General features: G+C 51.2%; 1 protein-coding gene across 7 annotated transcripts in view; it reads right to left on the reverse strand.

The window, feature by feature from the left end:
- LOC140716323 (protein NDRG2-like) overlaps positions 1–18,599 on the reverse strand; it is a 122,323-nt gene that overhangs the window by 99,089 nt on the left and 4,635 nt on the right. The window contains exons 1-2 of one of the 7 annotated variants that reach the window (XM_073028920.1): positions 14,462–14,842; positions 7,255–7,416 (exon numbers count right to left, since the gene is read on the reverse strand). The gene's annotated coding sequence lies outside the window, so the exon portion shown is untranslated. Of the gene's footprint in view, positions 1–7,254; positions 7,417–8,089; positions 8,113–12,679; positions 12,858–14,461; positions 14,843–18,599 lie in introns of those variants that run through there. The other 6 variants (XM_073028926.1, XM_073028918.1, XM_073028921.1 and 3 more) reach the window with 6 other exon arrangements.

The raw sequence follows: 18,599 nt of genomic DNA on the forward strand, positions 1-18,599 counted from the left end.
TGTATATGAGAGTGGGTGTGTGGTAGTTTCTGTGTTTGTATATGAGAGTGGTTGTGTGGTTGTGTCTGTATATGAGAGTGGGTGTGTGGTAGTTTCTGTGTTTGTATATGAGAGCGGGTGTGTGGTAGTTTCTGTGTTTGTATATGAGAGTGGGTGTGTGGTGTTTGTATATGAGAGTGGGTGTGTGGTAGTTTCTGTGTTTGTATATGAGAGTGGGTGTGTGGTAGTTTCTGTGCCTGTATATGAGAGTGGGTGTATGGTAGTTTCTGTGTTTGTATATGAGAGTGGGTGTGTGGTGTTTGTATATGAGAGTGGGTGTGTGGTAGTTTCTGTGTTTGTATATGAGAGTGGGTGTGTGGTAGTTTCTGTGCCTGTATATGAGAGTGGGTGTATGGTAGTTTCTGTGTTTGTATATGAGAGTGGGTGTGTGGTGTTTGTATATGAGAGTGGGTGTGTGGTAGTTTCTGTGTTTGTATATGAGAGTGGTTGTGTGGTTGTGTCTGTATATGAGAGTGGGTGTGTGGTAGTTTCTGTGTTTGTATATGAGAGCGGGTGTGTGGTAGTTTCTGTGTCTGTATATGAGAGTGGGTGTGTGGTAGTTTCTGTGTCTGTATATGAGAGTGGATGTGTGGTGTCTGTATATGAGAGTGGGTGTGTGGTAGTTTCTGTGTTTGTATATGAGAGTGGGTGTGTGGTAGTTTCTGTGTCTGTATATGAGAGTGGGTGTGTGGTGTCTGTATATGAGAGTGGGTGTGTGGTAGTTTCTCTGTTTGTATATGAGAGTGGGTGTGTGGTGTCTGTATATGAGAGTGGGTGTGTGGTAGTTCCTGTGTTTGTATATGAGAGTGGGTGTGTGGTAGTTTCTGTGTCTGTATATGAGAGTGGGTGTGTGGTAGTTTCTGTGTTTGTATATGAGAGTGGGTGTGTGGTGTCTGTATATGAGAGTGGGTGTATGGTAGTTTCTGTGTTTGTATATGAGAGTGGGTGTGTGGTGTTTGTATATGAGAGTGGGTGTGTGGTAGTTTCTGTGTTTGTATATGAGAGTGGGTGTGTGGTAGTTTCTGTGCCTGTATATGAGAGTGGGTGTATGGTAGTTTCTGTGTTTGTATATGAGAGTGGGTGTGTGGTGTTTGTATATGAGAGTGGGTGTGTGGTAGTTTCTGTGTTTGTATATGAGAGTGGTTGTGTGGTTGTGTCTGTATATGAGAGTGGGTGTGTGGTAGTTTCTGTGTTTGTATATGAGAGCGGGTGTGTGGTAGTTTCTGTGTTTGTATATGAGAGTGGGTGTGTGGTGTTTGTATATGAGAGTGGGTGTGTGGTAGTTTCTGTGTTTGTATATGAGAGTGGGTGTGTGGTAGTTTCTGTGCCTGTATATGAGAGTGGGTGTATGGTAGTTTCTGTGTTTGTATATGAGAGTGGGTGTGTGGTGTTTGTATATGAGAGTGGGTGTGTGGTAGTTTCTGTGTTTGTATATGAGAGTGGGTGTGTGGTAGTTTCTGTGCCTGTATATGAGAGTGGGTGTATGGTAGTTTCTGTGTTTGTATATGAGAGTGGGTGTGTGGTGTTTGTATATGAGAGTGGGTGTGTGGTAGTTTCTGTGTTTGTATATGAGAGTGGTTGTGTGGTTGTGTCTGTATATGAGAGTGGGTGTGTGGTAGTTTCTGTGTTTGTATATGAGAGCGGGTGTGTGGTAGTTTCTGTGTCTGTATATGAGAGTGGGTGTGTGGTAGTTTCTGTGTCTGTATATGAGAGTGGATGTGTGGTGTCTGTATATGAGAGTGGGTGTGTGGTAGTTTCTGTGTTTGTATATGAGAGTGGGTGTGTGGTAGTTTCTGTGTCTGTATATGAGAGTGGGTGTGTGGTGTCTGTATATGAGAGTGGGTGTGTGGTAGTTTCTCTGTTTGTATATGAGAGTGGGTGTGTGGTGTCTGTATATGAGAGTGGGTGTGTGGTAGTTCCTGTGTTTGTATATGAGAGTGGGTGTGTGGTAGTGTCTGTATTTGTATATGAGAGTGGGTGTGTGGTAGTGTCTGTGTCTGTACATGAGAGTGGGTGTGTGGTAGTTTATGTGTTTGTATATGAGAGTGGGTGTGTGGTGTCTGTATATGAGAGTGGGTGTGTGGTGTCTGTATATGAGAGTGGGTGTGTGGTGGTTTCTGTGTCTGTATATGAGAGTGGGTGTGTGGTGTTTGTATATGAGAGTGGGTGTGTGGTAGTTTCTGTGTTTGTATATGAGAGTGGGTGTGTGGTGGTTTCTGTGTCTGTATATGAGAGTGGGTGTGTGGTAGTTTCTGTGTCTGTATATGAGAGTGGGTGTGTGGTAGTTTCTGTGTCTGTATATGAGAGTGGGTGTGTGGTAGTTTCTGTGTTTGTATATGAGAGTGGGGGTGTGGTAGTTTCTGTGTCTGTATATGAGAGTGGGTGTGTGGTAGTTTCTGTGTTTGTATATGAGAGTGGGTGTGTGGTAGTTTCTGTGCCTGTATATGAGACTAGGTGTGTGGTAGTTTCTGTGTTTGTATATGAGAGTGGGTGTGTGGTAGTTTCTGTGTTTGTATATGAGTGGGTGCGTGGTAGTTTCTGTGTTTTGTATATGAGAGTGGGTGTGTGGTGTCTGTATATGAGAGTGGGTGTGTGGTAATGAATGAGAGAGGAGGTGTGCCCAGGGCGGCTGGAGTTGGAGGACAGAAGTCGGCAGAGAGATACACAATAGTTGAAGTCACTACCCAAAATTCTCAAGTCTTCTTTTTAGAAGGAGAGCTTTGGGAGAGCAAGGAGCTGTGGACAGCCTACTACAGCAGAATCACCTGGGTAGGGAAGGAGGCGGAGACGAGGGAGCTCTGAATCCAGGCACAGGCCCAGACCACCCAAAACCGGTTACAGCGGCCCAGGGAGGTCCGAGAGACACAGCTCATGTAACAGGGCTCACAGCTCACGGGATAGAGGCAGTACTTACTGCACTGGTTCCTGGCTTCCATCACTCCAGCTACCCCTTCTCACACACACACACACACACAGTCACAAACACACATACACACACTCACACATACACACACACACACTCACTCACACAAACACACACTCACTCACACAAATACACACAGTCACCTCACATACATAGACATGGACACACACACACACTCCCACCCCACACTCACAGGCACACATACACTCCCCAAGACAAATGCACACACTTACACAGACACACACCACAATACACATGTTCATACACTCACTGTCTCTCTCTTTCTCTCCCACACACACTCACAGCCCTTCTCTTCTTCTTTCTCTCTGAGAGGGAGAGGGGGTAGAGGAGGAGTGGGGGGGGGAGAGAGAGAGAGAGAAAGAAAGAAACCAAATGGACAATGTGGAAGGAGCCTCACCCTGTGTGTGACCTGTGGTGTGAAAACAATTTCACTGGCTCTCCACTCAGCTTTAGATCACCTGCACAATAGCAATACCTACGTTGGGCTGCTGTTTATTGATTACAGCTGTGTTTAACACAATCAGTTCCAATCTGCACCCTTGGTTTCCCTGCTGGGAGACCACAGTCCGTGTGGATCAGAAATACCATCTACTCCTTGCTGACAACCATCACTGGTGCATGCTTAGTCACTGCTCTACTCTTTCTACAACCGTGACAGTGTGACTTGGCACAGCTCAAACGTCATCTAAATTTGCCGACGACATAGTTACTGATGGCAGAATTTCACAGACGGTGGCAAGGGGGCCGACAGGAGCGACACAGATCACCTAGTTGAGTGCTGTCACACTCAACGTCAGCGAAACCAGGTTATTGATTATGGACTCCTGGGAGGGGAAGTCGAGGGAACAACACCAGTCACTGCGGAAGCAGAAGTGGAAACGGTGAGCAGTTTCAAGTTCCTGGGAGTCGACACCTCTGAAAGTCTATCCTGGCCACAACGGGTTGGTGCCATCGCAAAGGAGGCACAACAGGGGCAACGGGGTTGAGGAGACTTGCCTCGCAGATTTCCGCAGATCACCGCGGCGAGCGTCCGGTGGGCCGCCGAACGGGATCGGAAGTGGCCGCAGGAAGTGGGAAACTCAGCCCGCTCCATCGTGGCCCCAGCCTCCCCAGCGTTGAGGGCAGCTTCAAAAGGCGATGCCTCAAAAAGGCCAGCATCCATTATTAAGGAGCCCCAGCATTCAAGACATGCCCTCTTCTCATTGTTACCATCAGGGAGGGGGTACCGGAGCCTGAAGACACACACTCAGCGATTCAGGAACAGCTTCTTCCCCTCTGCCATCAGGGAGGAGGTACAGGAGCCTGAAGACACACACTCAGCGATTCAGGAACAGCTTCTTCCCCTCTGCCATCAGGGAGGGGGTACAGGAGCCTGAAGACACACACTCAGCCATTCAGGAACAGCTTCTTCCCCTCCGCCATCGGGGAGGAGGTACAGGAGCCTGAAGACACACACTCAATGATTCCGGAACAGCTTCTTCCCCTCTGCCATCAGGGAGGAGGTACAGGAGCCTGAAGACACACACTCAATGATTCCGGAACAGCTTCCTGCCCTCCACCAACAGATTTGTGAATTAATAATAAATCCAAGAACATCACCTCTGGTTTTGCACTACCTATTTAATTTAATACTTATATATTTATTATGATTTATAGTTTTTACGTACTGTTGCCTCAAACGTAATAAATTTCATGACGTATGCCAGTGAATATTAAACCTGATTTACATTTTGATTCTAAAAAAGTGCCTTTACTCTCAAATCAAACACTCACTGCCTGACACACCTTGAAGCCAAACAATGAAGGTTCCAGTGTAAACACCGAGTGGGACAGGGTCTGTGGAATTGGCTGACACCGGGGGATTTGGCTGCTGAAGGTGACGGCAGGCAGACACAACAGCTGCAAAGCCTTTCCTCACATCTGATCCCTCCTCCCCAGGGCCCGTTCCCACAGACTCCCCTAGCACCCTTGGGTCCCAGGAGAGAGAGGGTGACGCTCGAAGGAAGTCCTTCCAGCTCAGTGTCTGCAGTTAGTTTCACCAGGTGGAGGAGGTTTCCTCCGTTTCCCCTCCTCTCTCCCCCCTCTACTCCTTCCTTTTTTCCTCCTCATCTTCCACCTCGCTCCCTTTCTTTCCACCCAACACCCTCTTCCTCTCCTTCATTCCACCTCCACCCTCTCCTCCCTATACCCTCTCCTCTTGTCCTATCCCCTTCCACTGCCCCACCCCCTCCAAACACCATTCCTTTTCTCCCCATCCTCTCTCTATCGTTTTTTGTCTTCTCTCCCATGCCCCCTCCCCTCCCTCCTCCATCTTCCACACTCTTCCTGGCGCACCATCCCCATCAATCCTCCCCTTCCCCACGCTCCTCTCCCATCCCCACCTCCACCCCCGACCCCCCTTCAACTTCTCCCATCACCCTCTCTCCTCTACCCCTTCCTCTCTCTCAATCCCCTCCTCTGCTCACCAATACCCTGTGCCCCACCCCCTCCATTCCCCTTACCTATCCCCACCCGCTCTCCTCCCCATTCCTTCTCTCATCCACCTTCTCCTCTTTCACCTACCAGTTCTCTTCCCACACCCTCCTCCTCTCTTCCCCATCTTTCCTCTTCCTCCTCCCTCCTCTCCTTACCCAATTCCCTCCTCCCTCCTTGCCATCCCCCTCGTCTCCATCTCCCCCACTCCCCGTCCCTCCAGTATCTGGAATATTGAGAGCAGTTTTGGGCCCTGCATTTAAGGAAGGACGTGTTCCCTTCCAAGGAGCATCGCAAGAACGATCCCAGACAAAAGGGTCCACGTATGAGGAAGGGCCTGTGCCTGCACTTGATGGAGCTCAGAAGGTGGGGCTGGGGGGAATCTGACTGGACAGGGTGGATGTGGAGAGGATGTTTCCATCGGTGGGAGACTAGGGTCTTGGATCTGAGGCCACAGCCTCAGAATAGAGTGGAGTCCCTTTAAGACCGTGATCATTTGCATCCACACGAGGCAGTGAGTGCTTCAAGAAGGCAGCATCCATCATTAAAGATCCCCATCATCATCTCGCACCTCCCGCTGGCCAGCAGTACAGAAGTCCGAAGTCCCACACCACCAGATTCAGGAACAGCTACTTCCCATCGACCATTCAGTTCCTGAACCAGCCGGCACAACCCAAGCTCAGCACAGTGACCACAACGGGACCACATTTTGCACTCAAGTGGACTTTGTTGGTTTTTTAAAAAAATTTAATTGTGCTCTCGTGCAAACAAAAAGTTTAACTTCTGTACGTCTTGTGGACGCCGCTTCTCTGATGCTATATGCCCAGGGTGCTGCGGAGAAGTCTTCCTACACAGTTTCGTTGTACTCGGGCAGATGAGAATAAACTCGACTTCCACTTTGACTTTGGTGAGGAGTCTGTGGAATTTGTTGCCGTGGAGACCAAGTCACTGAATGTACTTACGGCAGAGACTGATGGGTTCTTGGTCAGTGATGAGGTTAAGGGCTAGTGGGTGAAGGTGGGAGAATGGGGCTGAGGGAAAAACAGCAGCCACAATTGAATGGCGGGGGCTCAATGGGCCGATTGGCCTGATCCTTATGGTCTTCCTGTGAAAGGGTCCTGTTTCAGTCTGGGGTCTCTCTGGGACGTCAGTTCTGCTGGCCTCTTCCTTCTCCTTATTGTTCAGTTGGTGGGACGAGGCCTGAGTTCATTACCCACCCCACTGGAGTGAGGGGAGGGAGCACGTCAACAACCCAGACCAGGGCAGGTGGGGTAAGTACAGTGGATTTCCTGTCTTCAGGGAGTCGATCCTCATCACCAGGACATGCCCTCTTAACATTGCTACCACCAGGGAGGAGGTAGAGGAGCATGAAGACACACTCTCAATGTTTCAGGAATAGCTTCTTCCCCTCTGCCATCCGATTTCTGAACAGCACATGAACACATTATATTTTCCCTCTCTTTTTGTCCTACTTAATTTATATACTGTGTAAAAGTATACCCTAACCCTAATACGCACATAAACATATTCATTGATTTATTTATACTTAAACACTAATAAAAAAATTTCACGACATATGCCAGCGATATGAAACCTGATTCTGGCCCCGTTCTACAATGTCACCCTTTTCTTAGTCCCCCAGCCTTGGTGCAGCTGACAACTTCAGATTGTCCGCCATTCCTGTTCGGCACCACACACAGATCCTCCTCAGAAACCACATCACACCTCCCTCTCCCACGCCTCCACCTCCCCAGAAACTCCCTCTCTGACATTAGCAGGGGAGGAGGTCAGGGACTCACCGTGGCTTGTGGGGGGGGGGGGTGTGCAGAATCTCCTCCAGCTGAGATGGAGGGTGGGGCCGTTCAGCAGACAGTCAGGCTCTGCAGTGGGCTCTCCCTGTCTCTAGCCTGGACGTGCTTGTGTCCGACTCCCGGTCCTCCTCGACCCTCCGCAATGACTGGCTGATGGGTGGGGGGGGGCAGGGGTGGAAAAGGAGAAAGGTGAGCAACAGGGTTCCCCTATCCGGATTCCTCCCCCTCACCCACCCCACCCACCGAACCACAAACTCAGCCACCATGGACAGCACCTTGGCAAAGGCCTCCTGACAGATCCAAGCAAACGAGTGCAACTGGTGCCTTTTACCCCGGGTGATACCACAGGATCCAGGCAAGGTGATTGGTGGAAAGTTATGGGGAGATGTCACAGGTTAAGTTTTTCGGCAAGTGCTAGGGACAAATTACGAAAGGTGGTGTTAAGCTACACGTATTCGGGACATCTCTCTTAGATAGGTACATGGGTGAAAGAAAAATGGAGGGTTATGGGCTCGGTAGGAGAGAAGGGTTAGATTAGTCATGAAGTAGATCAAACGGCCAGCACAACATTAAGGCGGCGTGGTAGCAAAGTGGTTTCGGTAGCGGTGACCCGGGTTCAATTCCCACCACTGCCTGTGAGGAGTTTGTATGCTCTCTCCCCATGACCGCGTGGGTTTCCTCCGGGTGCTCCGGTTTCCTCCCACAGTCCAAAGACGTACCAGTTGGAAGGTTAACCAGCCATTAAAAACTGTCCTGCAGTTAGGCTAGGATTAAATCAAAGAGGGAGAAGGGTTGAATGCCAATCGATCAGTGGAGGGTGTACCGGAATGAATGTGTGTGCTGGTCCACCCACATCACAGACAAGAATTCCTCAGGAGCCTGAAAGATTTAGCACGTCTCCGCCGACCCTCACTAATCGTCACTAACGTACCATCGAGAGGATCCTATCTGGATGCGTCACAACGTGGGGCAGCAATCGCTCTGCCCGGGACCGCAAGAAACTGCGGAGAGCTTTGGACTCGGCTCAGCACATGACGGAAACCAGCCTCCCCCTTTCACATGCTCTGTCTGCACTTCTGGCTGCCTCGATAAAGCTGGTGTAATCCACGAGCCCCCCCCCTCCCCATCCCGCAAATTCTGTCTTCTCCCCCCTCCCGTTGGGCAGAAGATATGGAAACCTGAAACACATACCCCACTGACTATTCCACAGTTCCCTAGCAATCTCCCCTCACATGCTTCTTTTGCTCCTGCCACACAAAGGAATTTAAACCCTGCACTAAGGTTTTCACCCTCTACCTTCTTGGCATGTTAAGTACGCTTCATGACTGTACAAAATCACATTTCCTTTTCCGGTTTCTGCTGCGGACAGTGCTGCCAACATGGAGTTAATGATGATTTGCCAGCAGATTTCACAACTGGCTGATTTATACTGTTTTTATTGAAGAAATTACTCGGTGCACACGTGTTATCACCGGGCGGAAAACTGCACAGCACAAGATTTTTTGCGCACAGTGGGCATTACAAATTAGAGGGGACGTTGTTCCCTGGTGCAATGAGTTACACTCTTGGCTTCACAATCTACCCGTTATGTTCCTGCACCTTACTGTTTCCCTGCACTGCACCCTCCCCCTTACAGTTTATTCTGCATTTTGTTATTGTTTTATCTTGTTCCACCTCGATGCACCCTGTAATGACCTGACCTGGATGAATGGTATGCAAGACAAGCTTTTAAGTGTATCTCGGTACATGTGACAATAATAAATCAATACCAATACGCAGACTGACTCTCCTCGCCCTGTCCGACCCACTTCCCCCCACCACAAGAATTCCCAAGCAAGGACGTCCTGCTGAACTGGCGGGACCACCATCAGTTCCCGTCCTGAGTGGGGTGGGGCCCTCACACTGAGCTGGGCCAAGAAGGGCTGCACCCCACCCCTGCCTGTGCCCAGTATGCACACCCTCATGGGGGGGGGGGGGTTTCAGAATCCTACCTCAAGCAACAGTGCTGATCGGCGGGTGAAATGGCTGCTCCGAACTGTTCCTCCCCCCAAAACACGCCAACCCAACCCTAGGCTGCCCACAGTGAGGGGTAGAATCCAAAAGGAAGGGATTCAGTGGGTGGGGAGGAATGAAAATGGGATGAATGCTGGATTGCTGGAACTGTTCGGCACAAATTTGATGGGCCAAAGGGTCTGATTGTAAACGCTGCAGGATTCTGATAGAATCAATGGCTCGCTCTCTCTCTCTGTAACAAGAACCAATCTCCTTAGAGATCTACTCACAAATCTCCGCGCTGCTCATTAAACACACAAGCCTATGACTCAGAGAGGAGAGAGAAAATGAGTGAGTCATTTCTCTTGCGACAGAGTGGGGGGGGGGGGTCACCTAGACAGCATGTACTCCACCTGAGACCCATGTATTCCCAGACGATAACCCAGCTCCCTCACACCATCCCTGAGTGACCCCCCTCTCCCAGTACCCTGTGTCACTGACTGTATCCCCACTGACGTTAACCCAGCTCCCTCACACTGTCCCTCAGTGACCCCTCTCCCCCAGCACCCTGTGTCACTGACTGTATCCCCACTGACAATAACCCAGCTCCCTCACACCATCCCTCAGTGACCCCTCTCCCCCAGCACCCTGTGTCACTGACTGTATCCCCACTGACGACAACCCAGCTCCCTCACACCTTCCCTCAGTGACCCCTCTCCCCCAGCACCCTGTGTCACTGACTGTATCCCCACTGACATTAACCCAGCTCCCTCACACCGTCCCTCAGTAACCCCACTCCCCCAGCGCCCTGTGTCACTGACTGTATCCCCACTGACGTTAACCCAGCTCCCTCACACCATCCCTCAGTGACCCCTCTCCCCCAGCACCGTGTCACTGACTGTATCCCCACTGACGATAATCCAGCTCCCTCACACCGTCCCTCAGTGACCCCTCTCCCCAGCACCCTGTGTCACTGACTGTATCCCCACTGACAATAACCCAGCTCCCTCACACCATCCCTCAGTGACCCCTCTCCCCCAGCACCCTGTGTCACTGACTGTATCCCCACTGACGACAACCCAGCTCCCTCACACCTTCCCTCAGTGACCCCTCTCCCCCAGCACCCTGTGTCACTGACTGTATCCCCACTGACGATAACCCAGCTCCCTCACACCGTCCCTCAGTGACCCCTCTCCCCCAGCACCCTGTCACTGACTGTATCCCCACTGACGATAACCCAGCTCCCTCACACCGTCCCTCAGTGACCCCTCTCCCCCAGCACCCTGTGTCACTGACTGTATCCCCACTGACGATAACCCAGCTCCCTCACACCGTCCCTCAGCGACCCCTCTCCCCCAGCGCCCTGTGTCACTGACTGTATCCCCACTGACGATAACCCAGCTCCCTCACACCATCCCTGAGTGACCCCCCTCTCCCAGTACCCTGCGTCTCTGACTGTATCCCCACTGACGATAACCCAGCTCCCTCATACCATCCCTGAGTGACCCCCCCTCTCCCAGTACCCTGCGTCTCTGACTGTATCCCCACTGACATTAACCCAGCTCCCTCACACTGTCCCTCAGTGACCACTCTCCCCCAGCACCCCAGTCTCTGACTGTAGCCCCACTGACGATAACCCAGCTCCCTCACACCGTCCCTCAGTGACCCCTCTCCCCCAGCACCCTGTGTCACTGACTGTATCCTCACTGACATTAACCCAGCTCCCTCACACTGTCCCTCAGTGACCCCTCTCCCCCAGCACCCTGTGTCACTGACTGTATCCTCACTGACATTAACCCAGCTCCCTCACACTGTCCCTCAGTGACCACTCTCCCCCAGCGCCCTGTGTCACTGACTGTATCCCCACTGACGATAACCCAGCTCCCTCATACCATCCCTGAGTGACCCCCCCTCTCCCAGTACCCTGCGTCTCTGACTGTATCCCCACTGACGATAACCCAGCTCCCTCACACTGTCCCTCAGTGACCCCTCTCCCCCAGCACCGTGTCACTGACTGTATCCCCACTGACGTTAACCCAGCTCCCTCACACCATCCCTCAGTGACCCCTCTCCCCCAGCACCCTGTGTCACTGACTGTATCCCCACTGACAATAACCCAGCTCCCTCACACTGTCCCTCAGTGACCACTCTCCCCCAGCACCCCAGTCTCTGACTGTAGCCCCACTGACGATAACCCAGCTCCCTCACACCGTCCCTCAGTGACCCCTCTCCCCCAGCACCCTGTGTCACTGACTGTATCCCCACTGACATTAACCCAGCTCCCTCACACTGTCCCTCAGTGACCACTCTCCCCCAGCACCGTGTCACTGACTGTATCCCCACTGACAATAACCCAGCTCCCTCACACCGTCCCTCAGTGACCCCTCTCCCCCAGCGTCCTGTCACTGACTGTATCCCCACTGACGACAACCCAGCACCCTCACACTGTTCCTGTACCATTTGGTTGAGGTGAGGAAACCCTCTTGCCCCAATACCCTCGCTCCACAGGCAGGACTGGACCAAGAACCCCTCATTGGTCAGTGTTTCGAGACGAAGCAGCTTGGAACAGAATCTCACACGCATGATACACATACACACGAAGTATACGCAAACACGCGTGTGCACACACGACAAAGTGCAGGAGTGTATACACACACACACACACACACACACAATGGAGACATAATCACAGGAACGCTACACAAAGACAATACAAATAGACATTTCAGCACACACAGACACCAGAATGCATATAAGCATCTTACACACCCGCTCGCACCCCTCACACCCACCAGCCTCTCCCTCACACACAATCCCACAAGCACTACCCTCGACCACACGTGACCCTTTCACGCCTACACACACCCATGTACCAAGCAAGCCCATACACCGTGACACAGCCCCACTACTTACACACGGGCGCTATCGTCTCTCACTCAAGACACGCACCACCTCCACACACACACATTCTACAGAGAGCTGGTCACTCCAGACACGCGGGCCGAGCCACACAGACGTGGAAGGTGACACACCTCGCACACCAACGGATGGATATGGGTCCTTTCGCGCACACACACACACACACACACGCGCGTTTATACACACTCAGTTAAACACTCAGTTAAACACATTCGCAGTCCTTCAGCATACACACAGTCACGTAAACGCACAAAACACGGACACACACGCGCGCAAAATCGATTTAACACGGACACACACACGGGCACAGACCGAGCCCGGAGATAAACAAACGCAGAGACGAGGATCTGCAAAAAACAGGTGCAACGGGAGGCCGCTAGCCAGCGATCCCACACAAAGACTCGCTGACCTCGGCAGCCGCCCTGCCCTCTTCCCCCCACCGATCGAGGAGTGCCTACCCCCCCCTCCCCCTGCATTCGCTCCCCACCCCCGCCTCTCTCACCCTCTCACTGTCCCGTGTCGCTCTCCGGAGCTTCTGAAATCAACAACTCCCCCGCTCGGCGCCGTCAGCCGCTCGGAGAGGGGCGGGTCCTGGGGAGGGCAAACGGCGGAGGGAGCGTGCGGGTCCCAGGGAGGGGGAGGGGACGGACCTATAGGCTTTACAGTCAGGCTTCCCGCAGCTCTCTCACTTCCCCCTCACTCTTCCTCCACCTACTTTCACCCCCCGTCGTCTCCTCCTCCTCATCAGCCCACTTCCCCTCCTCTGGCCTTTCACCCTCTCCCCTTCCTCACAACCCCCCTCACCCTTCCCCCTGCCCATCGCAACCCCTCCCATCTAACTGTCTCCACCTCTACCTACCACCGCTTAATCTCTCCCGCCTCTCGCCCCCTCCCAGCCTTTTCCCCATCACTCTCCCCACACCCCCTCCCCTCCCCATCTCTCTCCCCCTCCCGTCTCACTTCTCCTTTCCCCTCCTTTCACCTTCCCTCCCCTCTCACCCCCTCCGTTCCCTTCTCAACCACTCACTTCCCTGTCCCCTCTCACCCCCTCCTTTCCCCTTCCCTCTCATCCCTCCCTTCCGTTTTCAACCCCTCCTACTACTCCCCTCACACTCACACTTTCCCTCTCTCCTCCTTCACCCCTCCCTTTCCTCTTCCCCTCTCACTCCCACCCTTCCCCTCCCCTCTCATATCCCTCTCTCTCCTTCCTCCTCTCCCTATCATCTCCTTCACGTTCCCTCTATCCCTCCCCTCTTCCTCCCTCCCTTCCCTCTCATCCTACCTCCCTTCTCTCCTCCCATCCTTCCTCACCTCTCTTGCCCCCACTCATTTCCCCTTTCTCCTCCACCTCTCGCCATCCCTTCCTCTCTTCCATCTCCCTATCTCCTCCCCTTCCTCTCTCCTCTCTTCTCTCCGCACCTCCATCCTCATTCCCCTCACCTCCCACCCATTCACCAACCTGCCTCCCTTTCTACCTCTCTTCTCTTCTGCTGTTCCACTCCACTCCTTCCTCCTCTTCCTCACCACCCATCCTCCTTCCTTCTCCCAACCTCTGCCTGCAACCCTCTCCCCCTCTCTTCCAATCTCTCTCCCACACTCCCCTCTCCCTCTTATCCCTTCCATCTTCTTTTCAATTCATTAACTCTACTCCCTTTCCACTGCATGCCCCATCCTCCTTTCCCTATTCCCTCATTCCCCTCCTCTCCCTCCATGCACTTTCCTGACCCCTCCATCTCCCCTCATCTTCCCCTTCCCTCTCCCCTCTTCCATCTCCCCTCCCCTCTCCTGTCCACAACCTCCCTTACCCTTCACCTCTCCCTTCCTCACCCCTCCCCACCTTTCTCCCCTTCACCCCCTCCCTCTGCAGCCCTTCTCAACCTCACTTTCCAATCTCTCCTCCCTACCCTTTCCCCTCCATCTATCCCCTCACTGCCCTACCTTCACCTCTCCTTCTCTCCTCCCCTGCCCTCTTCTCCATCTGCCTCTCATTGCCCCCCTTTATCCCTCCTTCTCTCTTTCTGTTTCTCCAACCTCTCTCATTATCTTCCTGATCATCCCACTGTCAGGAAGGTACATTAAACAGGGCTGGGTGAGAGAGGTATGGGAGGGATGTCCCCTCACTCACTCCCCTCCACCGTCCTCCTTCCTCAGTCCCCTCCCTCAGAGTTGTGCACCCCTTCTCTAATTTCTCCTCCCTCAATCTCTCACTTCCCTCAATTCCACATCTCCCTCAATTCTCCTCCTTCCTCACCTCCCCCTCCATCTCCCCACTGCTCCTCCTTACCTTGCACAGCCGTCCTCGAAATCCTCTCCGATTGGGTGTATCCGGGTTCCAGTTCCCTTCCTCTGCCCCACCATCCCCAACAAACCTCCCCCCACCGTTCCCAACCCTGAATGTTCACATCAGGACAGCGAACTCCAAGTCGACCAACTCCTCCGACCTCTTCCACAGTACCAGGAACAGGAACTTCGGTCTCAGGATGAGGACGACCTTCAGCGACATCCTCCCCCCTTTGCTCCCCTTCCCCACTCCGTCTGGGAGGGTGGGGGGAAAGAGCCAAGGGCCTCTTGATCTAGTGTTCCAACTCAGGAGGGGTTCCACAGAGGCAGAGATCTCTGATCTAGTGTTCAATTCAGGAGGGGTTCCAGATGGAGAGCAAACGAGAGAGAGAGAGACAGACACACAGAAACTGACAGACAGAGAGAGAGATGTTTAGGACAGGAAAAAACATTCCAAAAATCAATATGCTTTATGTTTCTGGGTCACAGACGAGCCTAGGGCACTCTAAGTATCCAATTGCCATTGACAGGATGGTGGGTAAAGATAAGGGCAGTGGGTGTAACTTCCACGGGCCAAGATAGGTTGTCCTGTCCATGCTGCACCGGCTGCCGCCACTGGGCTATAAACGTGCAGGAGCAGTGTGTGGTTAAGTGCCTTGCTCAAGGACACACACACACATGCTGCCTCGGCTGAGGCTCGAACTAGCGACCTTCAGATCGCCAGCCCAAAGCCTTAACCACTTGGCCACGCGAAGTGGTAGACGGAACAATAACCATCATATGGTGAGGCCAACCAGGAATGTAGGGTCCTAAGGAATATTGAGAATTAGAGGGACCTTGAAGTACAAGGCTAGAACATACACTATGAATGGTGGAATCCCAGGGAGAATTGAGAAGCAGGGACTTTGGTTTACAGGGACCGTAAGACATAGGTGCAGAATTAAACCATTCAGGCCAATGAATCAGCTCCACCATTCCATCATGGCTGATTTATCATTCTCTCAACCCCATTCTTCTACCTTCTCCCCATAATATTTGTTGTCCTTACTAATCAAGAACCTATCAAACATACTTGGCCTCCACAGCGTCATTGGGAAAGAATTCCACAGATTCACCACCTTCTAGTTAAAGAAATTCCTCTTTATCTCTGTCCTAAAGAGACATCCTTACATTTTGAGGCTGTGCCCTCTGGTCCTAGACTGTGAATGGTGTGATCCCAGAGAGTCTTGTGGAACACCTTGCTCTACAAAGGTGCAATGTACACCATGACTGTCAGGTCCCTGGGAGTATTGAGGAAGAGAGGGGCTTTGGTGTACAAGGACAGGATGTACACCAAGAATGGTGGTGCCTCAGGGAGTGTTGAGGTGTACAAGGATATGACTTGCACCATGAATGTCAGGCACCTAGGAATACTGAGGAACAGAGGGACCTTGGTGTATAAGGACTGGACGTATACTGTGAATGGTGGGGTCCCAGGGAGTATCGAGGAACAGAGACACACTGTAAGCACACACAAACACACACACACACACTCCATCTTTCTCCTCAACACACACACACACACACACACACACACACACACACACACACACACACACACACACACACACACACACACACACACACACACACACACACACACACACACACACACACACACACACACACTTGAGATGTGACCACACCACTCTTCAAGAAGGGAGGGAGGCAAAGGGAAGGAAATTATAGGCAATTGCATTGCTTCCTCAGCACCGCCTACCCATCTACCTATCTTCATAATCATCTGCAAACTTTACCACAAAGCCATCAATTCCATGATCCAAATCATCGATAAACAATGTGAAAAGTAGCGGTCCCAACACTGACCCCTGAGGAACACCACTAGTCACTGGCAGCCAGCCAGGAAAGGCCCCCTTCATTCCCACTAGCTGCTCCTGCCTATCAAGTCATTCCTCTATCCATGCCAGTATCTTTCCTGTAATGCCATAGGATTTTATCTTATTAAGCAGCCTCATGTGAGGCACCTTATCAAATGCCTTCTGAAAATCCAAGGAAATGACAGCCACTACCTCTCCTTTGTCCACCCTGCTTGTTACTTCCTCGAAGAACTATCAGATTTGTCAGGCAAGGCCTTTACAGAAACCATGCTGATAAAATGATTTTGACTCATTGTCTCATTAATCTCCAAGTACCCCAAAATCTCATGCTTAAACTTCAACACTTTCCCAACCACTGAGGTTAGGCTAACTGACCTATAATTTCCTTTCTTTTGCCTTCCTCCCATCTTAAGAGTGGAGTGACATCTGCAACCTTCTAGTCCTCTGGAACCATGCCAGAATCAAGTGATTCTTGAAGGTCATGACTAATGCATCCATTATATCTTTAGCAACCTCTCTCAGGACTCTGGGATGTCATCCATCTAGCCCAGGTGACTTATCCACCTTAAGACCTTTGAGTTTTCTTAACACATTTTCCTTTGCAATAGCAATGGCACTCACTCCTGCTCTCTGACGCTCACGGACCTCTGGCACACCGTTAGTGTCTTCCTCAGTGAAGACTGATGCAAAGTACCCATTAAGATAATCTGCCGTTTCTTTCTCCCCCATTACTGCCTCACCAGCATCATTTCCCAGTGGTCCAATATCAACTCTCACCTCCCTTTTACTCTTTATATAACTGAAAAACTTTTAGTATCTTGCCTTATATTGTCAGCTAGTCTGCCTTCGTCTTTAATTTTTTTGCCTTCTTATAGGTTTTTTAGTTGTCTTTTGTTGGATTTTAAAAGCTTCCCAATCATCCAACTTCCCACTCACTTTTGCTACCTTATATGTCCTTTTCTTGGCTTTTATGCAGACTTATCTTCCCTCGTCAGCTACGGGTGCCTACCCCTGCCATTTGAGAACTCCTTCTGTGGGACATATCTACCCTGCACCTTATGAACTATTCCCAGAAATTTCAGCCATCTCTGTTCTGCTGTTATCCCTGCCAGTATCCCCCTCCAATCCACAGGCAAACTCCTATCCTATGCAAACACCCAATCTAAGATAGACTTTCCCCAAGTAGGCTCAAGCACAAACTGCTCTAAAAAGCCACCTCATAGGCATTCAACAAATCCCCTCTCTTGCGACACAACACCAACCTGATTTCCCCACTCCCCTTGCCTATTGCAGTCCCCTATTACAACTGTGACATTACTTTTAGTACATGCCTTTTCCTTTGTAATTTCAACCCCACATCTTGGCTACTATTTGGAGGCCTATATATGAGTCCCATAATGTTTTTTTAACCCTTGTAGATTCAAACCCTCAAAGATTCAACATTCTCTGACCCTATGTCACCTCTTTCTAAAGATGCAATTCCATCTCTTACCAACAGAGCCACACCATCACTTATGCCCTCCTGCCTGTCCTTTTATACAAAGGACACCCTTTGATGTTAAGCTATCAACTACGGCCTTCTTTCAGCCATAACTTAGTGATGTCCATAACATCATACCGACAAATCACGAATCGTACCATGAGTTTGTCCTCCCTATTTCGAATGCTGTGTGCATTTAAATACAGCACCTTCAGTCCTGCATTCCTTGCCCTTTTGAATTTTACCTCTGTGGTACAATTTAAATCTTTGTTGCCTGCATTTGTTCCCGATCATTGGCTTGTCCTTCCTTACATTTGTGTTATTCCCATCATCTACTTGTGAACCAGCTGACTCATCCTCAGCTCTATCGTACTGGTTCCCATCTCCCCGCCATATTAGCTTAAACCACTCCCAACCACTCTAGCAAACCTGCCCGCAAGAATTAAGGTCATCCTTGGATTCAAGTGCAATCCGTCCCTTTTGTAAAGGTGCCACCCGCCCCAGAAGAGGCTCCAATAATCCCTGCCCCTGCTCCAATTCTTCAGCCGCACTTTTATCTGCCACCTCATCCTAGTCCTGTCCTTGCTGTCACGTGGCACAGGCAGTAATCCCGATCAGGTCCTGGTTCTCAGCTTCCTTCACAACTCCCTTCGTTCTAATTTCAGGACCTCCGCCCTTTCTCTACCTATGTCTTTGGAACCAATATGCACCACGACTTCTGGCTGCTCACCCTCCCTTTTCAAGATATTGTGGACACATTCAGAAACATCGTGGACTCTAACAGC

The sequence above is a fragment of the Hemitrygon akajei genome, chromosome 25 (genome assembly GCF_048418815.1).
Source record: "Hemitrygon akajei chromosome 25, sHemAka1.3, whole genome shotgun sequence".
Lineage (NCBI taxonomy): Eukaryota > Metazoa > Chordata > Chondrichthyes > Myliobatiformes > Dasyatidae > Hemitrygon > Hemitrygon akajei.